Below are 26,066 nucleotides of genomic sequence, written 5' to 3' on the forward strand. Positions count from 1 at the left end.
AAATGCAAACTTGACCCAGGGCCCTATTTTGTCTGTTTCCAAGGAACTTTCAAATCGACCTTGTATATATATATATATATCTAAATCATTGTTTTTCCAAATACTATTGGGACTAACCTCTGGTGTTTCATTTTCTGCATCTGCTTGTTATTTGGACTTGAGACATGTTTGTGGTCCATGGTGTTATTTACATAGTCATTGTCATGTCAATGGCTTCATGTGATAGCACAATAGTTTTGCGAGGTAAATAGAGCAAGGAGTACCCTTTGATAGTGTGTGAAGTGGGCAGTCAGAAAATTTAGGCCTTTCCCATGGTCCCACAGCTAAATAAAGCTGATAAGTGGTGGTTGGAGGTAAGAAGGGGAAGGCTTGAACCCAAGTCTGAGGGCTCCTAACTTCAAGTCTAGGGTGCATTCCCTTACAGGCCTTTGTCTTGTGCAGCATGAGACATTTAGCCAGAGCATTACCATTAGTTTCTATTTGCCACACATGATACACATGTACATCCTTATCTTTATCTAAAACACATCTCAGCGAGCACATTTGAGAGACTTAAAATGTCACAGTATTTCTGTCTTCTTAGTGTTTTGTCATCTTTAGTGACTGTTTTTATTTCTCTCATTCTTAAAAGATATTTTCAGTGAGTATAAAATTCCAGGTTGGCAGGTGTGATATTCTTTGGATGTATCAACCTTTCTAGTTCATAGTTATTGAATCAAACTCTGATCTAGGGGTTGCTGTGAAGGTGTTTTGGACATGTGTTTAACCTCCATAATCAGTTGACGTTCAGTAAGGAAGAGCATCCTATGACCTTTATGGGCCTGATCCAACAATTTGAAAGGCCTTAAAATGCAGAGCTGAGGTTTCACAGAAGGAAACAGAAATCCTGCTTGTGGACCATAGCTCCAGCCTGTGCCTGAGTTCCGGCCTGCCCTCCAGACTTCAGACTTACTTTGCCAGCCCCCAAATGTCTTAGCTGATTTTTTGCAACAAGGCACTTCATATGTATCTCCTCCTGGTTCTGCTTCTCTGCTTAAACTCTGACTGATGCACACACCTTTTCTTTCTGCTCATTTAAGACATCCCCGCATCGCCTTCCGACTTCCATTGTTTCTGCTAGAACTCAGCTGTGTGTCTAGCTGCTCTTACTTTGAAGATGCTCTCTTCCCCTCTCCCTTTGGCTGCTTTTAAGACTTTGCCTTTGTCTTAGTTGTTCCGAAGTTTCACTATAATGTATTTTGGTGTGAAAAGCCTAAGCAACATGAATACAAAGAAATTCCTCTGGAATCTGTGGATTGGTGTCTTTCATGTTTTTCTGAAAAATGCTCTGCCATTATCTCTGCAGACATTGTGTCTGCTCCGTTCTCTGTCTCCTCTCCTGCTGGGATTCCAGTTCCAGGAGTTTCTCAGCCTGTCCTTCAAGTCTCCTCCCTGCCTCCTGTATTTCCTGTCCTCTCCTGGGTTACACATTCGAAGTCATATCCTCCCATCTGTCTTTCAGCTCACTGATTTTTCTGTTACCAGAGGTGTCTTTCCAGTTTCCATTTTGGTTGGTGTAGTATTCATTTCTAGGATTTTTATTTTGTTCTTTCCCAGATCTGCTGTTACTTTTCATGGTTTTCTACAGATATTTTCAAGCTTTTCATTTATATATTTTGTCTGATAATTCTAATATCTGAAATTTAGATATGCCTGTTTTCACTTTTTCTTTTTTTTCTACTGTTTTTCATACTCATTGCCTTGCTTTCTTGTATATTTTTGCTTACTGATTATTGCCCTTAGGAAAAGTCTGGTGGGTTCCCCGGTGCCTAAGATAAATGAGCCCTATTTCATAGAGGTTTTACATTTGTGTCTGCCAAGTGCAAGGAGACACCTGTTGTCAACCAGCTTATCTCGAGGTTCTCTGGTTCACCCAGGCTATGCTTCTCTAGGGTACAAATATTTTTAAGGACAAATCTATGGCCATATGGTCTTAGAGACTTTTCTCCCCTTACCTTCCTGTTTTTGTTTGCTTGTTTTCTCCTGTTCTGTTACTACAGGTAGGGGGAGTTTAGTCCTGGTTTACCATTTCTTTTATTGTGTAGCTAATATTCTGCCTCCAATTACAATGTGTGTGTTCCCTCCACCCCCCTTGAACAAAGCAATTGTCCTACACAAGCCGGGTGTCCTACCACTCAACTCAGTTGAGACACTACCTATCCAAAGAGCAGCAGATCCACAGGTTAAGCAATCAGTCCCACAAAACTGATCCCACTTCAGATACCATTCCCAAGTCCAGGTTGTTACCTCTGCTTCTGACCGGCTGGCTAAACTTAGAGGTTCCCATGACTCTCTCCTGGGTTTGATTAATTTGCTAGAGCAGCTCACAGAACTCAGGAAACCAGTTTACTCACTAGATTACAGGTTTACTAAAAAGGATCTTAATCAACAGCCAGATGAAAAGAGGCACAGGGAAAGGGTGCAAAGCTCCAATGCCCTCTCTGAGTGCACCACTTTCCCCAAATCTCATGTTCACCAACCCAGACACTCTCTGGACCCCATCCTTTTACTCTTTTTTTTTTCCTTTATGGAGGCTTTCACTGGCCCTCAGTGATTGCTTCAACCTCCAGCTCCTCTCTCCTCCCCAGATAAGGGGTGGACTGCAAGTTCCAGCCCTCTATTCCTATTTGGTTCTCCCTGTAACCAGCCCCAGCCTTAGGTGCTATCCTACCATAACAAATGATACCTTTATGCTCTCATCACTTTGGAAAGTCCAGGGGTTTTAAAAGCTCTGTGCTAGACACATGGAGGAAACCAACTACTTACTTCCTATTGTAAATCACAATCTAACAGCAGCCTTTTGGGGTCCCTATGATGTAGGAAATGTTACCCCCTGAGTTTCCTCTTCTTGGGTGGGCCCTTGGCTCTGATTCTGTCTCCTTTAGCCACAAGGCTGGAGAACTCAAGACTAAGTGTTCAGCATCAGCAAACATCTTTAGTACAAAGTGGTTTTGGTGCTCAGACATTTTCCCCTGACATCTCAGTTCAGGCCTTTCCCCCAAATTTAGCATGGCAGGCCCCACTATCTTTCTCATTCTTTGTTGTTTTTCATGTGACTTTAAATATGTTTTATCCAACATATTTCATTTTAGAGGAAAGGTTGGTCCTTATTATCTAGCCCGTCATTAACGGAAACTGAATTTCTGTTTGTATAGAATGTTACAGGACACACACCATCTTTCTACTTCCTTCTAACACTCTAGCCAGCTAGTGTGCTGGTGGAGATTCTCAGACCTGCAGGCTAGATGTGGATTTCAACATCATCTCATCCGACAGGCAATGCATCTTCTAAAATTAGCTTCTAGGTGCCCAAACCCCCAGCATTAAAAGAAACAAATCCAATTGTGAGCTCATCTGCAAGCATGTTCTGGCAGGAAGACACCATCCAGGGCGGGCTTTCCCTGAGAGCCGCACTCTGAGATGGTGTGGGGCCTGCAGGCAAATTCAGAGGGGGAGAAGTAGAGATAGGACCTTGGGCTGAGGGTCAAAGCAGGTGGTTTGGCTGTTGAAATAGGCAGTTAAAGGGGGCTTAGGTATCCATGGGTTGGAGAAGTTAGCTAACTTCAGCCAGAATTAAGGATATTGGTTTCAGTTCAAGCTAGGCTTACCACACAGGAGACTTGAGCCCTCTTAGATAAGGAACAAGATTTGGTGGAAAGTGGGGGCTGGAGCGGGGGCGTGCGGAAGACCCAGAAGCTGGACCTGCAAGAAATACTTGCTAATGGCAGGGGTGGAGTACTGAGGGCTATTTGGGGGAGTGTGTAGCAGTGTAATGTTTTCAGGAGCAGAGGGCCTGGGAACAAGGGTCTGAGTAGCTGAGGGGAGACTGAAGGTTTGATGAGTCAGAACTGTCCACCTACATTTCTCTTCTGGGAACTTCTCTTACCTGTCCACAGCTTTTCTTCTCTTCCATTTCTGTTTCCTGCCTGTGTATGTCTCCTTCTCTCTGCTTCTGTGATACAGAAAGAGGTGAATTTTGATGGCAGATCCTGTAATTAATGTGCTCTAGTACCATGCTTCTCAAAGAATATGCAGAATTCTGATGGGAGGTACAGAAAGCCATAGGATAAGGGAATATCTTCCTTGAGTTTTACTTGTGTTTGGAAGATTTAGGAAACACAGTTTTTTCTTATTCAAAGAAATAATTTCCTTTACCGGCTTTGCTGCCCACCTTCTTTTTTTGCCTTTCTCCATACACTTTTCCAGGAGCTCATTTCATGACCACAGAGGACATCCGCCGTGGTAGACATATGCCCTTACCTCCCTGGTCTACACTGATAGCCCTGAAGTCTTTCTTGGATCCCAGGCTCCTACATCCAACCTACACCTCAAGATGTACATGTCTAAAACTCAGCTCAATCTCTCCCCCACCCAAGCATACATGTCCTTCTGCATACATTCACTCATTCATTCCCTCATTCAAGTACTTATGGGGTTCCAGGCACTCTACTACACTATGCCCCATAAATAAACAAGGAAAAAGATATTTATGGGCCTGCCTTCACAAAGCTTCTAGTCCAACAAAGTATACTCATAAGTGAAGAAGAAAATTTCCCAGAATTGAAGAACATGAATCTCCATGTTGGAAAGTCCCACTCTGGGCCCAGGACAACACATTCTTAAGGCTTTAACTAATAAAAAAAAAAAAAAGTATAAAATATTAAAATACTTGGGACAAATAAAATACCTTTCTTAAGAGAGAAGTGGGAAAAGTCCACATTCAAAGGAACACAAATAGAATGAAAATAAGACCCTCAGTGCCAACCCTAGTTATTTGAAGACCATAGAAGAATACCTTCAACATTCTGAGGAACTATTGTTTTCAAGGGGGAATACTATGCCTTACAAGCTATCAATTATATGTGAATGTTTAGTTTGCTTCTCCAGGGAAACAGAACCAATTGGATGTGTATCTATAGAGAAAGATTTATTTTAAGGAATTGGTTCATCCAACTATGGATTCTGGCAAGTTCAAAATCTGCAGGGTGGGCTGGCAACTGGGACCCTGGGAAGAGCCAGTGTTGCAGTTCAAATCCAAAAGCCATCTGCTGGCAGAATTCCCTTTTGTTCGGGGGAGGTGAGTCTTTGGTTCTATTTAGGCCTTCAACTGATTGGATGAGGCCCACCACATTATGGAGGGATGCAAGGTCATCTGCATTATTCAAAGCCAACTGTAGTGGAAATGCCTGACATTAAGCTTCTGATTACTGAGCCATCCATGTCAAAGACATCTATCTCGAATAAACACATTGCCAGCTCTATGACATAGCTACTAGTAAAACAACTAGGTAAGAAACCAGACCACCCCACTCGTGAAGTCTTCCTTTTAGAAAGCCTTGGGTAACCTAAATAACTGACCAGTTGACTGATCCTGCTTTTCCCTTCCTGTACCCTTACTGTGCTTGCATTTTAAGTTCATCAGTAAAGGGGGCAACTGCCTGGCTCTGTCGGTAGACCAGGTGACTCTTGATCTCAGGGTTCTAGGTTTGAGCCCCAGGTTGGGTGTAGATATTACTTAAAAATATTTAAAATAAATAAATTCACCAGTTAGAAGTGAGCCTTAACCACTTCACCCTCAGACCCCAGTAAAAGCTGAGCCCCAAGTCTGTGCTTCCTTGCTGACTCTCTACCCTCAACCTTGCTGTGTGGGAATGTCTGTGGGGGTTTGTCAGCTGTACAGGCCCAGGCAAGTGCCTCGGGCATTCCCAGCCAAGAGCATCACCATCCATAGGCTGAGACCAACAGAACATCTCCCTCTGTGAATGTTAATCTCATGCAAAGACTCTCATAGGAACTTCCAGAATAATGTTTGACACATACGTGGGCACTGTGGCCCAACCAAGTTGACACGTAAAATTAACCATCATAATGAGAGAAGAATAAGATCTTTTCAAAAATTCAAGGCCTCCAAAAGTTAACCTCCTGTGGACCCTTTCCTGGGGGCATCTTAGAAAGCTTAGCAGAACAAGAGAGAAGGCTCAGAAAGAAAAGCCGTGGATCTGGGAGAAGGCTCCCACACAGGCCCGTCTAAGGACAACAGCTATGCAGCAGGAGGAGAAAAGCACCTGGCCCGTGGGAGCAGCAGGATGGTGCTCTTCAGAGGAAAGGAAAGGAAGATGTGTTCTTGGATTATTTCTCTGGGTATCTCTAAGGGTGGTTATTAAGGGCACTGACGCTGGAGCCATACTTTCTGGGTTTAAATCCCGGTTTGCTCCTTAGTAGCTAGGTGATATTAATCTCCCAGTGCTTCCGTTTCTTCACATGTAAAATGGGGAAGATTATAATATGTTTTGCTTGGAGGGATGGTGGATGGTCAGGGCGAGCGACGCTATGTTGCTCAAAAACCCCAACGTCTCAGTGACTTAAAACCAGAAAGATACTTTTCTTTCTGATGTTGTATGTCCCCGACTGTTGGCTGGGGGCTCCACCTTGTCCTCACTTAAGTGTGCAAGCTGAGGGAGCCTCCATTCCCAGGAAAGACAGTGTTTTCTGTGGAGGAAGAAAACGTGGGGAGTTATATACCAGCTCTTATAGGCTGGTATGTTCCATTGTTGCAGCAAGGGAATGGCAATTCTACCTTATGCCCACGTGGAGAACCAAAATGTCGTGGACACCCTCACGCCTACCACAGAGCCCCACGCCTCCCCATTGCAAGGAAGGAATCCATGGCTCTAGATGAGTGGAGCCCCCTAAAGGGAGGAACAAATGGGTCCTCAGGGAGGGAATAAAACGTCCAGAGAAGGGAAGGGAGCCATGAATCCCAGGACCGTGGGTTTGAATTTTGAGAGAGAGAAGAGAAATGAGAGAGCTCTTGTAAGGAGTAGAATCTTAGCATGAGAGGGGTCTCAGGAACTCTTGGAAAGTGGTGTGTCACATAAAAACACATATCAGAGGGGCACCTGGGTGGCTGAGTCGGTTAAGCGTCTGCTTTTGGTGTGGGCCATGATTTCAGGGTCCTGGGATCAAGCCCCACATCAGGCTCCCTGCTCAGCGGGGAGTCTGCTTCTTCCTTTCACTCTCCCTGTGCTTTCTCTCCCTCCCTCTCTCTCTCTCCAATAAATAAAATCTTTAAAAACAAAAAACACATATCAGAAGAAGAGATAGCTCCTTAAGAAAATTTAACAGACTTTTTTTATGTTTCTTGGAGATGGAACACCGGGCTAAGATGGGCTCAAGGGAGCCCATGCATGGGAGTTAGCAAGAGACCCTGAGGAATTTCCCAGACACTTGGTACTTGAAGCAGGCTACACTGCGCTAGGAGCCTCTCCTCCTTCATCTCTGCTGGGATAGGGCTACGTTGGTGGGAGTTTGCAAAGCTCAGATAACAAATATTTTTTTTTATATTTCAGTATTTTAAATGTATCCAATCCTATTTAATTATATGTTCGTATACTTAAAGCTCATTTAGCAAAGTTCTTTCTAATATTCAAGTTATCCTGCAAATATATTGTTTTAAAAGTATTTCCATGGTTCCAAAAAGAGAAAGAATGGAAATTATGTTCTGGACTCACTTTTGAAATGAATTTTTTAAATAAAAAATTATTTGCTTTTTATTTTGGCAGTTTAGACTTCTAGAAAACTTGCAAAGATAGTAAGTACAAAGTTCCCACACACCCTCTGCCCAGTTTCCCCTTTTGTTAACATCTTACATTAGTATGCTATATTTGTCACAATCCACAAACCAATATTGATACATTATTATTAACTAGTATCCATGCTTTATTCAGATTTCCTTTATTTTTGCCTAATATCCTTTTTCTGTCCCAAGATCCCGCCCAAGATACATTACATTTAGTCATCATGTCTCATTTTATTTTGATAAATATGAAAATCTCACAGATTCACTCATACTGAAACTAAAGTAAATGAATTCAGAGCTAGCTGAGAGTTGGGATTTTAAGACACTCCAAGAGAAAACAAGATTTCCCCCTAGTGTTCAGAATAGAAAATAGCACCTTGACTTTCCAAGGTAGTGCTAACGCGGAAGGACTCGCCTTCCTAAAAAAGTTTATTGTGGAAAGGCTAATAAATACTAGAGTTTAAATATCACCAAAAGAAAGGGAAGATACTATCAATAACTAACAGTTATGGCAAACAACCTCAACAATAAAATTCCTTGAAGACAGACAGAGGCTCCGCCATGGCAGGTGGTAATGTCAAAAGCCTGGGAGGTTGGTGTGTGGCTATCAGATGAATCTAAAAGGTAAGGCATTCAATGCGAGTATATTATATTATCTTAAATAGCTGCCTCTCTACTTCATTAGGCTTGATGAGCACTGTATTTAGCAGCACTTTTCCCCCACTCCCTCCGGTCCCCTCCTTAATTACGGGATATTCAACCATTTGAACATAGTGAAAAAACAAGAAGTATGCCCAAAGAGGCTGTGAAATAGCTATCCCAAAGACAGATAAACAGAAAGTAGGCATCCAGATAGAAATAGACACAGTTAAGAACTTAGAACTTACTATTTTTATATGTAATTCTGATAATTTGGATTATTTGATTTGGGTTAGCAGATACCTCACTTGTCAGGATGGCTTCAAAGTTGGCTTTCTGGCAGTAAGACTGACAGCTGGTAGCCAAAGAAAAACAAATTCTACTGAACACAGAATATAGCATTGACTTTATCACTGAGCTTAAATCATTAAGTAACATTCACATCATAATCAGCATCTTCCGTTTATGAAAGCATCAGAAAGATTTTCATTAAAAATGACTAAAATTTAAAAAGATTTTGGAACACAGCAAAGTTTCTAATATTTATAAAATTCATGTACTTGTGGCAAACTGTTACTAATCCAGCATCCACTCCCCCTCTTTTTTTGTAATGGAATTAATTTATTTGAGAAGCAATATACTCAGCTAAATACTCATTTTCCCAACTTCCTTAGCTAGGAGTTGCTTTGTGACACAGTTTTGGCCAAAGAGATACCAGAAATTGTTGGGCCTTTGAGAAAGCTGTTGCTTTCTTGATGGAAGGGAAAGGACATCCCTGGCATTGTCCCTTCCCCCCATATTCCCACCTTGAGTAAAAATGTGATGGCTGGATCTGCAGCAGTCATGTAGAACCATGAGGCAGTAAGAATGAAAACAAAATTCAATTATAAGGATGGTGGGGCATAAAGTTAGAAAGAACCTGGATCTCTGAAATTGTTGAATACAGAATCAACATCACAAATAACCTAATTTGGATTTCTTGCATACTTATATATGTTCTTGAAAAGCAAGTTTTCTATTACTTGAAGCCAAATTTATTATATACTGACTCCTTACACTAAAACAAATTTTTAAAAAAATTTTATTTATTTAGGGGGTGCCTGGGTGGCTCAGTCGTTGGGCATCTGCCTTTGGCTCAGATCATGATCCCAGCATCCTGGGATCGAGCCCCGCATCAGGCTCCCTGCTCCGCAGAAGCCTGCTTCTCCCTCTCCCACTCCCTCTGCTGTGTTCCCTCTCTCGCTGTGTTTCTGTCAAATAAATAAATAAAATCTTAAAAAAAAAAAAGTAAATCCTGAGTTCTCGCCACAAGGAGAAAATTTTTTCCCTTTGTTTCTTTTTTCCTTTCTTTTTATTGTATCTATATGAGAAGATGGATGTTAGCTGAACCTATTATGGTAACCATTTCACTATCTATGTAAATTAAACCATCATACTGTACACCTTAAACTTATACAGTGATATATGTTAATTATTTCTTAATGAAACTGGAAAAACCCTAATATTTATAACTTGATTATAAAATTATATTATCAGAACTGATTTTTTTTTTCTCAGTCCACAACTTAGGACTGTGCAAAATAAATCTACGGTAGCTTTTCTTGCTGGCTGAAGAATGAAAATAGGTAGAAAAATTTAATGTTGAGATTAAAAATGTAAATATGGATTCTTCACTTATGTTCACTTTAAGAGAATATTTATATCATAAAATAATACAATCTGGGCTCTGGAAAGGAAGAGGAAGCAAATACAGGGTTTCTTGTAGTCTCTTCAGCTTCACAATGTTTCCTATCTAATTAAAAACTTCTTGTATTTGTGTAAACCACCTTAAATTTTATTTATTTACTTATTTTTTTTTAAAGAGAGACTTTTTTTTTTAAAGATTTTATTTATTTGAGAGAGAGGATGAGAGGAGAGAGAGAGCACATGAGAGGGGGGAGGGTCAGAGGGAGAAGCAGACTCCCCGCTGAGCAGGGAGCACGATGCGGGACTCGATCCTGGGACTCCAGGATCATGACCTGAGCTGAAGGCAGTTGCTCAACCAACTGAGCCACTCAGGCGCCCCTATTTACTTATTTTTAAAGATTTTATTTATTTATTTGAGAGAGTGCATGCACATGAGTGGGGGGAGGGGCAGAAGGGGAGGAGGGCAAGAATTCTAAGCAGACTCAGTGCTGAGCACGGAGCCTGACATGGGGCTCGATCTCAGGACCCTGAAATCATGACCTGAGCTGAAACCAAGAGTCAGACATTCACCCAACCGAGCCACCCAGGTGCCCCTAAATTTTTTTATATCAAGACAGGCTATAAAGAAATAAATTCAGTTACTACAATTGAGCAGCACATATAGATCTAAACTTTCTGGCAGCAGGGACAATAATGCAAACATGATAAAGCACATAGGTCTTGTACCCAAAACAGGGAGCCCCAGTTCCTCAAGAGAGACAATTACTTTCTAGGTACTGCCCATGCACATGGGCCCATATATAGGAGATGTTGAACAACATAATGAGCAGTGCTCTTGATAATTTTACACCAGAGACAGAAGCATTTAAAAAAAAAAAAATAACAAAGTATAACATTAAAGTAAAATTTATGAAAATGCTTTTTGTGGCCTAAATATATAAACTTAAGATGACATAAATGAGAAGACTAAAGCAATGAAGAGCATGTCCTGCAGATCAGATTCTACTTGTTTAACTAAGTCAGATAGGTTTGAAGGGAGGATAGTTAGGAGAAGAATTAAATTTCTCTTTTACTTTTGAAAAACCAGTGTGTTTACATACGCACATTTTAAAGAATTCAAACAGCATCAAAATAATTATCGGGTAAAAGAAGTCTTCTTTATCATTGTTAACCTCATCCCCAATGCCCCTCTCCAGAGGTAATCAGTCACCAGTTTCTTCTGTATTCCTCTAGAGGTAGTCATTGCTAATCAAACAAATACCACACACAATCCTTTTTATTCCACACATGGTATTGTTTGGCACCTTATTTAAACTTTTAACAATGTATCAAGTGTCATTCTACATCATTACTTATAAAACTATTGTATCTTTTTTTTTTTTTTTTAAGTAGGCTCTCTGCTGAGCATGGGGCTTGAACTCACGACCCTGAGATGAACACCTGAGCTGAAATCAAGAGTAGACACTCAACCAACTGAGCCACCCAGGCACCCCAAAACTATTGTATCTTGATCTTCCCTATGGCTACATATTTAGTGAATAATGTAATAATGTATCATAATTTAACCAGTTTCCTATTGATTGTCATGTAAGTTCAGCTTTTGTCACAAATAATACTGTAATATATATCTTTGGAGGGCAAGGCTGGGAAGATGGCAGAGTAGGAGGATCCTAAGCTGCCTCATCCCATGGATGCACCTAGATAACAGCCATATCAGTGCAACCAACTCTGAAAACAAAAGGAATACTGGGAGAACAGACTTTCTACAGTTAATTGTAGAGAGGAGGCCACAATGAAAACAGTAGGAAGGGCAGAGATATGGTTGGGAACCAAACTCCCAGGGAGACCACAAGCATGGAGAAGGGAGAGAAGCCAATCCCACACCAGCTACCCCAGACATGAGGAAACTGCACTGGGAAGATAGGTCCTGTAGCATTTGGCTTTGAAAACCAGTGGGACTTAACTATGTGAATTTGTTTGTTTGTTTGTTTGTTTATAATCAGTGGGGCTTAATTCCAGGTACTTTAAAAATCAACAGGCTTGGCTCTGGGAGAGCCAGAAGGCAATAGGAAACGGAGTCCCAGCCCTTAAAGAGAAGCATAACAAAACAACCCCACAAACTACAACATAGAAGCATCAGTTTGAAAAGCACTTGGGGTATATATGAAAAAGATTTATTAAAAAAATAGATTTAGGGCACCTGGATGGCTCAGTCATTAAGCGTCAGCCTTCAGCTCAGGTCATGTTCCCAGGGTCCTGGGATCGAGTCCCGCATCTGGCTCCCTGCTTGGCTGGGAGTCTGCTTCTCCCTCTCCTTCTGCCTGCTGCTTCCCCGGCTTATGCTCTCTCTCTGTCAAATAAATAAATAAAATCTTAAAAAAAAAAAAAAGATTTATTTACTAATCTCAGAATGCATGCTGGAGGTGTAGGGATCTTTAAGAGATTTCTGTAAGAACAAAAGAGCTGGCATGCACTATATCTCTCCCACTATCCCTCCCTGTCCCCCCCAATAGCTGGACACCTGCAGGAACCAATACCCTCCACCTACCTGGCTAACACCATGCATCCCACCCCTACATTTTCATGTGAATCCACCCCATCCAGTCCATCTCACTGAGCAGGAGTCCCTTCAAAATGGCTCCTGCCTCATTTTAGCCTGTAAGCAGCCCTGGCAGGGACCAGGGGACTCCAAAGTGACTCTTTACCTGGGGAGAGGGGAAGATAACTACACACACCAGTTCAACTGCAGTCCAGCAGCTGAACCTTATAACTGGTAGTGTAGGGAGAGTGCCCCACTGATCAATGCATCTGCAGCCTCAGCAGATGGACTGGGAGCAGATATCTGGTCTGACTGCTGGCCCCACCCACCAACAAAAACCTCTCAGGGGCAGCAGAGGGAGAGAGCTCTGCAGTTAAGAGTCACTGCATCCCTGGCAGATGGACAGAGGAAGCCATCTGGTCTGACTGCTGGCTCTACCCATCAACAAAAGCCTCTCAGGGGACAATGCAGGGAGAGCTCCCTGTAGTTCAGCAAGTGGACTGAGGGCAGGCATCTGGTCAGACTGCTGACACCACCCAACTACAAGCCCATGGTGGCCCCAGACTGGCCCCTTAACAGCATAGGGTCCAAACCCTGCCCACAACAGGCAAAGTAGGCCATTGAAGCCAACTGGACTGAGGGCAAATGAGGCTTAGCCACAACAATAGGGCAAATGCAACCTAATAGGAGACAATCCTGAAGTGCCTGGTTCTGGTGAATGGGGAACAATGCACTATAGGGCACCACAGGGCCTCTTCTTCATAAGACTACTACTTTCAAGATCAGGTGATGAAACTGACTTTCCTAATACATAAAATCACACAGGGAGTTAGATAAAATGAGGAGACAGAGGAATATGTCCCAAAGGAAAGATCAGGACAAAACCACAGGAAAAAAACTAAATGAAATGAAGATAAGCAGAATTCCTGATAGAGAATTTAAAGTTATGATCATAAAGATACTTACTGTACTTGAGAAAAGAGAGAAGGATCTCAGTGAGACTTTCAATAGAGAGACAGAAAATATAAAAAGAACCAATCAGAGATGATGACCTTGATAACTGAAATTAAAAATACACCAGAGGGAATCAATAGTAGTTTAGAGGAGGCAGAAGAATGGATCAGCAATCTGGAAGACAGAGTAATGGAAAACAACCAAGCAGAACAACAACAACAACAACAACAAAGGATAATAAAAAATCAGAATAGGTTAAGAGAACTTAGCAACATCATTAAGTGTAATAACATTCACATCAAAGGGATCCCAGAAGAAGAAGAGAAAGAAAGGGGAGCAGGAAATTTATTTGAAGAAATGATAGCTGAAAGCTTTCCTAATCTGGGGAAGGAAACAGACATCCAGATCCAGGAGGCAGAGAGAGGCCCCAACATAATCAACCCCAGGAGGTCCACATCTAGACACATAATAACTAAAAATGGCAAAAAGTAGTGACAAAGAGAGAATTTTAAAAGCAGCAAGAGAAAAGAAAATAGTTACATACAAGGGAAACTTCATAAGGCTATATCAGCTGATTTTTCAGCTGAAACTTTGTAGGCCAGAAGAAAGTGGCATGATATATTCAAAGTGCTAAAAGAAAAACACTTGCAACCAAGAATGTTCTACCCAGCAAGGCTATCATTTAAAATAGAAGGAGAGAGGGGCGCCTGGGTGGCTCAGTTGGTTAGGCAACTGCCTTTGGCTCGGGTCATGATCCTGGAGTCCCTGGATCGAGTCCTGCATCGGGCTCCCTGCTCGGCAGGGAGTCTGCTTCTCCCTCTGACCCTCCCCCCCTCATGTGCTCTCTCTCTCAGTCTCTCTCTCTCAAATAAATAAGTAAAATCTTAAAAAAAAAAAAAATAGAAGGAGAGAAAAATAAAATAAAATAGGAGCGATAGTTTCCCAAGCAAACAAAAGTTTAAAAAGATCATCACTGCTAACTTACAAGAAACATTAAAGGAAATTCTTTGAGTGGAAAGAAAAGGTCATAATCAGGAGTAAGAAAATGCTGAAAGAAAAAAATTTTACAGGTAAATACAGCATAACAAAATTAGTAGATTAATCACTTATAAAACCAATATGGAGGTTAAATCACAAAAGCAGTAAAATCAATTATATCTATAAAAATTAGTCCAGGATTCACAAAATAAAAGGATTGTTAAGTATGGCCCCATAGTCCTATAATGTGGGGGGAGGGGAGTAAAAATATGGTACTTTTAGAATGTTTCAAACTTAAGTGGCCATCAATTTAATATTGATTGCTATATGCGTAAGATGTTATATATGAGCCTAGTGGTAACCAGAAATCAAAACCTTGTAATAGATATGCAAAAAATGAAAAGAATCCAAACGTATTACTAAAGAAAACCATAAAACCACAAGGGAAGAGAGCAAAAAAGAAAGAAACAGAACAGAACTACAAAAACAACTGGAAAACAAGTAACAAAATGCCATTAAGTACATACCTATCAATAATTACTTTTTTTAAAAAAAGATTTTATTCATTTATCTGAGAGAGAGAGAGAGCACAAGTGGTGGAGGGGAGGGAAGGGAGAAGCAGAAGCATACTTCCAGCTAAGCAAGGAACCTGATGTGGGTTCAATCCCAGGACCCCAGGACCATGACCTGAGCTTAAGGCAGATGCTCAACTTACTGATCCACCCAGGTACCCCTCAATAATTACTTTGAATGTAAATGGACTAATTGCTCCAATCAAAAGATACAGGGTGACTGAATGGATATAAAAGCAAGACCCATCTATATGCCGCCTACAAGAGAGTCACATTAGACCTAAAAACACATGCAGATTGAAAGTGAAAGGATGGAAAAACATTTACCATGAACATAGAAGTGAAAAGAAAGCTGGAGTAGCAATACTGATATTGGACAAAACAGACTTTAAAACAAAGACTGTAAAACACACACACACACACACACACACAACTACATAATGATAAAGGGAATAATCCAAGAGGAGGGTATAACAATCACAAATATGCAACTAACATGGGAGCATCTAAATACATGAAACAACTATTAACGGACATTAAGGAAGAAATTGACAGTAATACAATCATAACAGGGGACTTCTAATATTCTACTTGTATCAATGGATGGACCATCCAGAAAATCAACAAGAAAATAGTGGTTTTGAATGACACATTGGACCAGATAGACCTAACATATATTCAGAATATTTTATCCAAAAACAGTGGAATACACATTCTTTTCAAGAGTACTTGGATCATTCTCCAAAATAGATCACATGTTAGGCCACAAAGTAAGTCTCAACAAATTCAAAAGGACTGAAATCATATCCTGCATCTTTTTCAACCACAATGGTATAAAACTAGAAATCAATCACAAGAAAAAATATGGAAAAAACATAAACACACACACACTAAATAACATGCTACTAAACAATGAATGGGTCAACCACAAAATCAAAGAGGAAATTAAAAAATACATGGAGACAAACGAAAATGAAAATACAATGGACCAAAATCTTTTGGCTTCAGCAGTAGCTGTTCTAAGCTGTGTTAAGAATATTATAGCAATACTATTCTACCTTAAGAAGCAAGAAAAATCTCAAACAACTTAACCTTACTCCTAGAGGAGCTAGAAAAAGAGGAACAAAGCTAAAAGTCATTAGAAAGAAGAAAATAATAAAGATTAGAGCAGAAATAAATGAAATAGAGACTAAAAAATCAATAAAACAGATCAATGAAACCAGGAACTGGTTACTGGGTCTTTGAAAAGATCAACAAAATTGATAAACTTTTAGCCAGACTCATCAAAAAAAAAAAAAAAAAAAAAAAAAAGAAGAAGAAGAGCGAGGACTCAAATAAATAAAATCAGAAATGAAGGAGGAGAAATACGAACTGAGGCCACAGAAATACAAAGGATTATAAGAGAATATTATTAAAAATTATATGCCAACAAATTGGACAACCTACAAGAAATGGATAAATTCCTGGGAGCATATAACCTTCCAAAAATGAATCAGGAAGAAAAAAAAATTGAATAGACCGATAACTAGCAATGAAATTGCATCAGTAATAAAAATTACCAACAAACAAAAGTCCAGGACCAGATGGCTTCACAGGTGAATTCTACCAAAAATGTTAAGAAGAATTAGTACTCATTCTCCTCAAACTATTCCCAAAAATACAAGAGGAAGGAAAACCTCCAAATTCATTCTAGGAGGCCAGCATTACCCCAATACCAAAACCAGATAAAGACACTACTAAAAAAAGAAAACTACAGGCCAGTATTTCTGATGAATACAGATGCAAAAATCCTCAACAAAATATTAGCAAACAGAGTCCAATACATTAAAGAAAAATCAATCACAATCAAGTGGAATTTATTCCAGGGTTACGAGTGTGGTTCAATATTCACAAATCAATGTAGTACATCACATCAACAAGATAAAGGATAAAAACGGTATGATCATCTCAAAAGATACAGAAAAAGCATTTGACAAAGTATAATATCCATTCATAATAAAAACTCTCCACAAAATGTTTACAGGAAGCATAGCTCAACATAATAAAGGCCATATATGAAAAATCCACAGCTAATATCATACTCAGTGGTGAAAAACTGAGAGCTTTTTCTCTAATATCAGAAACAAGACAAGGATGTCCAGTCTCACCACCTATATTCAACATAGTACTGGAAGTCCTAGCCATAGCAATCAGACAAGAAAAAGAAATAAAAAGCATCCACAGGGGTGCCTGGGTAGCTCAGTCGATCAAGCATCCAACTCTTGATTTTGGCTCAGGTCATGATCTCGGGGTCCTGGGACTGAGCCCAATGTCAGGCTCTGCACTCAGTGGGGAGTCTGTTTGGGGATTCTCTCCCTCTCCCCCTGTCCTTCACCCCTCTCACATGCTCTCTCTCTCTCTAAAATAAATAAATAAATATAAAAAAAACATCCACATGCTTTTAAGGAAGAAGTAAAATTTTCACTATTTGCAGAAGACATGATACTAAATATGGAAAACCCTGAAGACACCACCAAAAAGCTACTAGAATTGATAAATGAATTCAATAAAGTCACGGGATACAAAATTAATATACAAAAATCCATTGCATTTCTATACACTAATAATGAAGTAGCACCAATAAGAGAAATTAAGAAAACAATCCCATTTGTAAATGCACCAAAAATAATAAAATACATAGGAATAAATTTAACCAAAGAGGAGAAAGATCTGTACTCCAAAACTATAAAACACTGATGAAAGAAACTGAAGATGACCAAGCAAATGGAAAGATATTCTACGTTCATGGATTGGAAGAATTAATATTGTTAAAAGGTCCACACTATCCAAAGTAATCTAAACATTTAATGGAATCCCCATCAAAATACCATCAACATTTTTCACAGAGCTGGAACAAATAATCCTAAAATCCATCAACTGATGAATGGATAAAGAAGATGTGCTATATATAAACTATGGAATATTACTTGGCCATAAACAAGAATAAAAGCTTGCCATGTGCAACAATGTGGATGGACCTAAAGGGGATAATGTTAAGTGAAATAAGCCAGAGAAAGACAAATATCATATGATTTCACTCATGTGGAATATAAGAAACAAAAGAAAGAGACAAAAAGAGAGACTTAAATACAGAGAACTGGTGGTTGCCAGTTTGTGGGTGGGGGGATGGGTGAAATAGATGAAGAGGATTAAGGGTACACTTACCATGATAGGCACTGAGAAATGTAGAGAATTCTTGAATCATATTGTGCATGTGAAAATAATATAACACTGTATGTTAATTATACTTGAATTAAAAAAAAAGATCTGCGAACTGAAAAAAACCCATTAAATAATAGTGTAATAAATATTCTTATATTCACATCTACACTAGCAAATGTGCAGGTATATCTGTAAGATAAATTCTTAGAAGGGGAATAATTGAATCTAAAGGTACATTTTAAATTTTGTTAAGTGTTAAAAATTGCTTTCTAAAGACTCTCACCAGCAATCCTTTCATTCAATATTTGAATGCCTACAATGTGTCAGGTACTGTTCTAGGCACTTAAGACAAATGATAAATCAAAGCTCCTGTGAAGCTTATAGTGTGTGGGTGGGTGGGGGGGACAGAGAGAGAGAGAGAAAGAAACAGAGAGACAGAGATAGAGATGGGGGCGTGGGGAGGAAAGGGAGAGTCATCAAGAATGACTCCAAAGTTTGTTTTCAGCCTGTTGTCATCAGCCAAGAAAGATGAAACAGTTTTGCAAGCTCAAAAGTTTGGTTTTGCACATGTATACCCTAAGATGTCCATAGATATCCAAGTAAAGATGCTAAATCAGCATTTGCATATGTAAATCTGGAGTTCAGGAGATGGGTCTGAATTCCATATAGATAACAGATGAATTCTAAGCCATGAACCACTGAGTGAGTGTAGACAGAGAAGTAGGCCAAGCACTGGACCCTGGGACCTATCAAACTAATAGTTGCGAGGATAAAATTGATTAAAACTCATTAAAAAGATAAGAATCATGAAAAACTACTAAAAACTATGTATACTTATTTATCCAGGATACATACAGAACCACAAATCAGTAAGAGAAGGAGACAACTCAATTAGAAAATCAGGCAAGCTATTTGAACAGACTTCAACAAGAGAATATCCATTTGTCAATAAGATATGAAAACGTACTCACCCATCACAAGTTATCAAGGAAACGAAAATTGAACCCACAAAGGTACCACAACATACTCAGAATGACTAAAATAGAAAGGACTGTCAATACCAAACATTGGCAAGGACGTGGAGCAATGGGAATATTCATTCACTGTAGTAGGAACGTAAACTGGCACAACCACTTTGGAAAACAGTTTAGAAAACATTTGCAGATGTTGAACATATACACATCATTTTACCTGGCAATTCCACTTTTACATGTATACCCAGCAGAGATGTATGCACATGTACCAGAAAGCTCAGAGTAGCATTACTTTGACTTCACTGATTTCGCAGTTGTTTTTGTTTTCAGTTGCACTGATTTCTACTCTTTATTCTTTCCCGCTTCCTTCCTCTAGTTTCTTAAGGCAGAAGCTTAGATCATTGATTTGCACACTTTCGTTTATTAGCTCCCTACTGCTGCTGTAACAAATTGCCACAAACTTAGTGGCTTAAAACACAAATGTATTATTTCACAGTTCTGTAGGCCAGAAATCTGAAATTTTCCCAGCAGGCTAAAATCAAGGCATTAGCAGGGCTTTATTCCTTTCGGAGCCTTTGTGGAGTCCATTTCCTTGCCTTTCCTGGCTTCTGGAGATGGCCTGCATCCCATGGTCCACAGCCACTTGCCTCCAGCAATGTTAGGCTGAGCCCTTCTCATGCTGCCATCCCTTTCTCTTTTGCCTCCCTCGTCCAAGAATAAGGACCCTTGTGTTTTCATTGGATACAACTGGATAACCTATCTCAAAGTTGGCTGATTAGCAAACTGAATTCCTTCTGCCACTTTAAACCTCTTTTGCCATGTAACTAAACATACTCATAGGTTCCAGGGATTAGGATGTGGACATCTTTGGAGGGCTTTTTTTCTGCCAACCACATTTTTTTTCTAATATAAGCACTTAATACTATAAATCTCCTTCTAGTTACTTTTAGCTATTCCCCCCAGATTTCAATGTTTCTACCTTCATTTTCATTCAACTAAAAGTACTTTCTAATTTTTTTTTTTTTAAAGATTTTATTTATTTGACAGATAGAGAGCACAAGTAGGCAGAGAGGCAGGCAGAGGGAGAGGGAGAAACAGACTCTCCACTGAGCAGGGAGCCCGATGTGGGGCTCGATCCCAGGACCCTGGGATCATGACCCGAGCTGAAGGCAGCCGCTTAACCGACTGAGCAACCCAGGCGTCCCAATACTTTCTAATTTCTAATAAAGGTCTTAAAATTTCCAAATTGTTGTGTTTTCCAGATATCTATCTTGCTGTAATTGATTTCTGCTTTAACTTTCATTCAGAGAATAAAATTTGTTAAAAGAAAATTTGTTCTTTTTATGACCCAGCTTATGTTTTGGTGAATATTCCATGTGCACTTAAAAAGAATGTGTTTTATACTACCTTTGGATTGAGTATTTTTTAAATGTCAATTTAGTCAAGTTGGTTTGCAGTGCTGTTCAAGTCTTCCATATCCTAATTTTGCCTACTTGTTCTATCAATCACAATTGTGGATTTGTCTTTCTCCTTTTAGCTCTACCAGTTTTTGCCTCATGAATTTGAAGATCTGTTATTAGGAGCATACATTTTTTAGGACTGTTACATCTTCTTGGTGAATTGACCTTTTATCATTATGTAATTTCCCTTTTTATCCCTAGTAATGTTCCTTGTTCATAAGTCTATGATAATATAGTCACTTGTTTTTTTTTTTTTTTTAAAGATTATTTATTTAAGAGACAGAGGGAGAGAGGGGAGGAGCAGAGGGGGAGGGATAGGGAAAACCAGACTCCCTGCTGAGTGTGGAGCCTGACACAGGGCTCCATCTCATGACCTTGACATCATGACCTGAGCTAAAACCAAGAGTCTGATGCTTAACCGACTCAGCCACCCAGGTGCCCCAATCACTAGTTTTCTTTCGATTGATGTTTGCATTGTATGTCTTTTTTCATCCTTTTACTTTTAACCTATATCTTATTTATATATAGCATATAGTTATAACAGCATATAGTTGGATATCATCTTTTTTTAATGCAACCTCTTTTAATTTGGTGTGTTTAGGCTATTTTTTACATTTCATGAAATTATTGGTATGGTTGGATTTAGATCTACCATTTTAATATTTGCTTGCTGTTTGTCCTCTGTTTTTGTTATTCTATTCCACCTTTCCTTCCTTCTTTTGGATTATTTGAACAGACTTATAACTTATTATCTATTCTTTCTTTCAATTGCAGTTTCAATATACACACACTAGGAATTACAATATATATACTTAACCCTTCAGTCTCTTTAGAGTTAATATTTTACCATTGCAAGTAAAATATAGAAGCCTCACAACTATATATATATCCCTTTATTCTTCTTATAGTCATATGTATTGTTCCTAAATGCACTGAAAACTTCTCTTGACAATGTTATAGTTTTTGCTTTCAACAGTCATAATATTTTATTATTTTTTAAGATTTATTGAGAGAGAGAGAGAGAATGTGAGTGGGGGGGGCAGAAGGAGAGGGAGAGAGAGAATCCCAAGCAGACTCCCTGCTGAGCACGGAGCCCAAATCGGGGCTCAATCTCACGACCTGAGCCAAAACCAAGAGTCCAATGCTCAACCGAGTCACCCAGGTGCCCCAACAGTCATAACATTTTAAATAACTTAGAAAAATTGTCTTTTCTATTTACCCATATAGTTAACATTGTTGTCTTTCCTTCATTCTTACAGTTCTAAATTTAACTTTAGCACCAGTTCCTTTAAACAAGTCTGCAGACAACAAATTCTTAGTTTTCCTTCACCTGAAAATGTCTTTATTTTGCCTTGATTCTTGAAGAAAATTTTCAGTAGATAAAAAATTGAGTTGATAATTCTTGTTTTCCAGCACTTTAAAAATAATGTTCACTATCTTCTCACCACCATTGTTTCTGATCAGAAATCTGATCCCCGGAATTGTGTTCCACTATATATAATGTGTTTTTATCTTGATGCTTTCAATATTTATTTTAATTGCTGGTTTTAGCAGTTTGATTAACTTCTGACTGGGTATGTGTTTGAGTTTATCTTGTTTTCTTGAATTAAGCAATTTGTTTTTTAAGATTTTGAGAGTGAGAGAGAGCATGAGAGAGAGAGCAGGTAGAGGGAGAAGCAGATTCCCCACTGAGCAGGGAGCCCAATGCAGGACTCAATTCCAGGACCCTGGGATCATGACCTGAGCTGAAGGCAGATGCTTAACCAACTGAGCCACCCAGGTGCCCTTGAGTTAAGCAGTTTATTTTTTAAAAGATTTTAAGTAATCTCTACACTCAACATGGGGCTCAAACTTACAACCCCAGGATCAAGAGTCACATGCTCCACTGACTGAGCCAGCCAGGAACCCCCGAGTTAAACAGTTTAATTATGATGTGTCTGGGTGTGGTTTTCTTTATCTGGTTATCAATGTAGATAGGTTCAGGTCACTGAGATTCTTGAATCTGTAAATTTATGCCTATCAAATTTCCATATTTTAACCATTATTTTTTCAAATAATTTTTCTGTGCTATTTCTTTCTCCTCTTTTTCTGGGACCAACATTGGTGTGCTGAAGCCAGCTTGTTGATTCTGCATATCTCTTCCCAACTCAAAGTTCAGTGACATCATGTTGATAGCTTGAAAATGGCCATGGTAGGAGTATTTACACCTGGACATAGGAAAACATTACAGATAAGGACTTTTTTTTTTTTTTTTTGAGAGCCAGTTTACTACTGGACTCAATGACACAAATATTAGATCTTTTGATACTGGTTTTCAGGTTCCTAAGGCTCTGCTCATTTTTTTGGTCTTTTGTTACTGTCTTCAGTTGGACAAATTTTACTGATTCCTCTTCAACGTCACTGACTCTTCCATCATCTTCAGTCAGCTATTGAACCCACCTAGCAAATTATTAAAATTTCAGATTATCTTTTCAGTTCTAAACCTTCTGTTTGGTTCTTTAAAAAATAATATACTACTCTCGAGAACTTTTTTTTTTTAGATTTATTTTTTTAGAGAGCAAGCGAGCTTGCAAGTGCACATGCACAGCCAGGAAGGGACATAGGGAGAGGGAATCTCAAGCGGATTCCCCACTGAGCCTGGAGCCCCATGCGGGACTCAATCTCATGACCCTGAGATCATGACCAGAGCTGAAATCAAGAGTCGGACGCTTAAACAACTGAACCACCCAGGTGCCCCCCTCTTGAAAATTTCTATAGTTCCATTCATCTCATGTTTTCCTTTATCTCATAACAGCTGCCTTAAAATCTCTGATAGTTCTAACATCTGGATCATCTTGGTATTGACATTTGTTGTCCTCCTTGAGAATTGATCACATTTTCCTCGTTCTTTATATGTTGAATAACTACAGATTATAAGCTGAACATTTTTAATATTATATAGACTCTAGGTCCTGTTAAAATATTCTGGGCAATGTTGATTTTTGTTTACCAACCAACCCAGACAGGATCAGACAGCAAGTTCTGTTTCATCTTCTGCAGGCTGTGGTTCTAATATCAGTTCAGTTTACGAAGGCTTTGCTATGCTAAATTGGATCAATCTCACACATGCACTACTCAGTAGTTAGTCTGTGTCATATTCAGTGCTCTAAACTGTAGTTCAGTTTGCTTTGGGTCTGAGTATGTGCAGCTCAGGGTTAAGTTTAAAGGCTGTGCTAATTACAACAAAATAAGAGGAGTCCCTTCTCTAGCTCTCTTCTCTCTGGTATCCCCCCTTGCCACACAGGGCCCCTTTGCTCCGTCCTTTGACCAGATATATGGGGGTCCTCTTGGCATGTTAGCTCAACTTGACACCATTACTGTGCAGTTCCCACAGTACAACCCATCTTCAGGACAAAGAGTAAATAGAGAAAAAAATGAGGATTATCCTCACATTCTTCAGATGCCAAGTGTTCTCTTCCCATTACTTCTGTCAAGAGTTTCCATCAATTTTAACTGTTGGCACTGCTTGTTACCGGGGCTTACCAGTGACATGCCATGACAGAAAAGAGAAAAGAAAAACCCTCAACATGCTCTAGCTTCCAGGAGCTCATTTTTTTCTGGTCTTCTAGAATTTTTCTTTCATAGGTTTTTCCACAGAATTTCCTCTGGTTTAACCCATCAGAGGAACCACTATGACAGGTCTACTAGGTGCCCTCTCCTGGCTCGGGGCCAAGAGAGAAAAGGAAGGGGGTAGGGGATGAAAACTCACCCTTGTATGGATCTCTTCTCCAGGTTTGACTCTACTCCCATTCCATCTGCTTTTGTATATTTTTCAGTGTCCTCAGGTAGTTGCCTTTTGCATTTTTGTTTTTAAGTGGGAGAGAGGTTTTTTGAGGGCTTACTCCATCTTGACTATGCCTGAAATCCAAGGCTGCATTATTTTTAAGAGACCCAAACTGGAAACAACCCCACTTTCCTTCAACATTAGAAGAGAACATTGTGATATATTTTTACAATGGCATATAACATGGCAACGAGAAGGAACAAACTACAGTGACATCAGCAACATGGGTGAATCTCACATTACTTCTGTTGTTTAGTGCTTGAGTCTGAGAGAAACTCCATTTTGCCTTTAATCAAATTAAGATAGAAGAAAATTACAGTGTATGGTTCCATTTATATAAAGCTAAATTATAATGTTAGAAATCAGGATAGCTGTTATCGCGAAGAGAGGGAAGAGTGATTGGCAGGTGGCAATATGAGAGCTTTAGGGGTGCTAACGGTCTTTCCTTGCCCACATGGTTACACATGTAATCACTTAGTAATTCACTGAGCTGAACATTCATTTTGTACTTTTCTGTACATATTTTGCATATCAACTTCAAAAAACATTTGAAAATTTAACTCTTCCTTCTCTGGGGAATGGACAGAATCTTAGCTTAGGGGCGCCTGGGTGGCTCAGTCGGTTAAGCGACTGCCTTCAGCTCAGGTCATGATCCCAGGGTCCTGGGATCGAGCCCCGCATCGGGCTCCCTGCTCGGTGGGAAGCCTGCTTCTCCCTCTGCCCCTCACCCTGCTTGTGTTCCCTCTCTCGCTGTGTCTGTCAAATAAATAAATAAAATCTTAAAAAAAAAAAAATTAAAAAAAAATTAAAAAAAAAAAAAAAAGAATCTTAGCTTAAATTGACCTATGTACCAAGGGGAATTTATAATGACTGAGGTTACTTCATGGAATTCAAGAACAGGAATGATCCTGGGCCTCAAGGACAACTGAGCCAAGGGCTCAAATACTGTTAGAGCCTTCTCTCACTACAGATGTTCCCTCTAGGAAAATATGACCACTGACATGAAACAATCATTTTATAGGATATGCACTGAGACATTTGTGGTGCAAGACTAGGCCCACTTACTGGGGATAGCACCACTTTCAGGGAAAATGGTCTTCCCTCATTCCATCCATGTTTTCATAGGAGCTTTTAATTAACCCTGATCACCTGACCACAGTCAACCAGTCCAGAAATGAGCACTTGACTGTGTTGAGGAATCCTATTCCTGTAAGTTTTGTTCTCAGGATCAGAGTCCTATTTTTGAATAGGCATGCTTGGGGTGGGGTGCAGCCAATCAGCTGATCCTAAGGATTGAGAACTCTAATCTAGACTATCTCAATTCTTTATTTGGTTGTGCCTATTATTTCTTAAAAGTATTTTAAAACAGGAACTGTATTCAACCAATATTGTCAATTCCGTCTGGGTAGACTGTTGGGCGGGGTGGCAGTTCAAGTGTCAATAACAGATACTATATGAAGAACTATGGTAATACTGGTTTGGTGAAGTTTTGGAATTAGTATTTGTATACTCTTTCTGGAACTCCTCCCCCAGCAGAATCGATCTAAATGATGGCAGTGACCTCGGAGTTAAGAAAAAGTTATGGTGTCAGTCAGAATGGCTAAAATTAACAAGTCAGGAAA

The 26,066-nt window shown here is 39.6% G+C and overlaps 1 long non-coding RNA gene across 1 annotated transcript in view; it reads right to left on the reverse strand.

Moving 5' to 3' along the window:
* The window catches only part of LOC145720199 (uncharacterized), a 204,006-nt gene extending 177,951 nt beyond the window's left edge, over positions 1 to 26,055 (reverse strand). The window contains exons 1-3 of the long non-coding RNA XR_014143033.1: positions 25,288 to 26,055; positions 20,262 to 25,049; positions 17,415 to 20,076 (exon numbers count right to left, since the gene is read on the reverse strand). This is a non-coding gene — a long non-coding RNA (uncharacterized LOC145720199). The remainder of the gene's footprint in view (positions 1 to 17,414; positions 20,077 to 20,261; positions 25,050 to 25,287) is intronic.
* Positions 26,056 to 26,066: the final 11 nt, after the last annotated feature.

Source organism: Leptonychotes weddellii, chromosome 2 (assembly GCF_054177405.1).
Source record: "Leptonychotes weddellii isolate Sample4059 chromosome 2, ASM5417740v2, whole genome shotgun sequence".
NCBI classification, from domain to species: domain Eukaryota; kingdom Metazoa; phylum Chordata; class Mammalia; order Carnivora; family Phocidae; genus Leptonychotes; species Leptonychotes weddellii.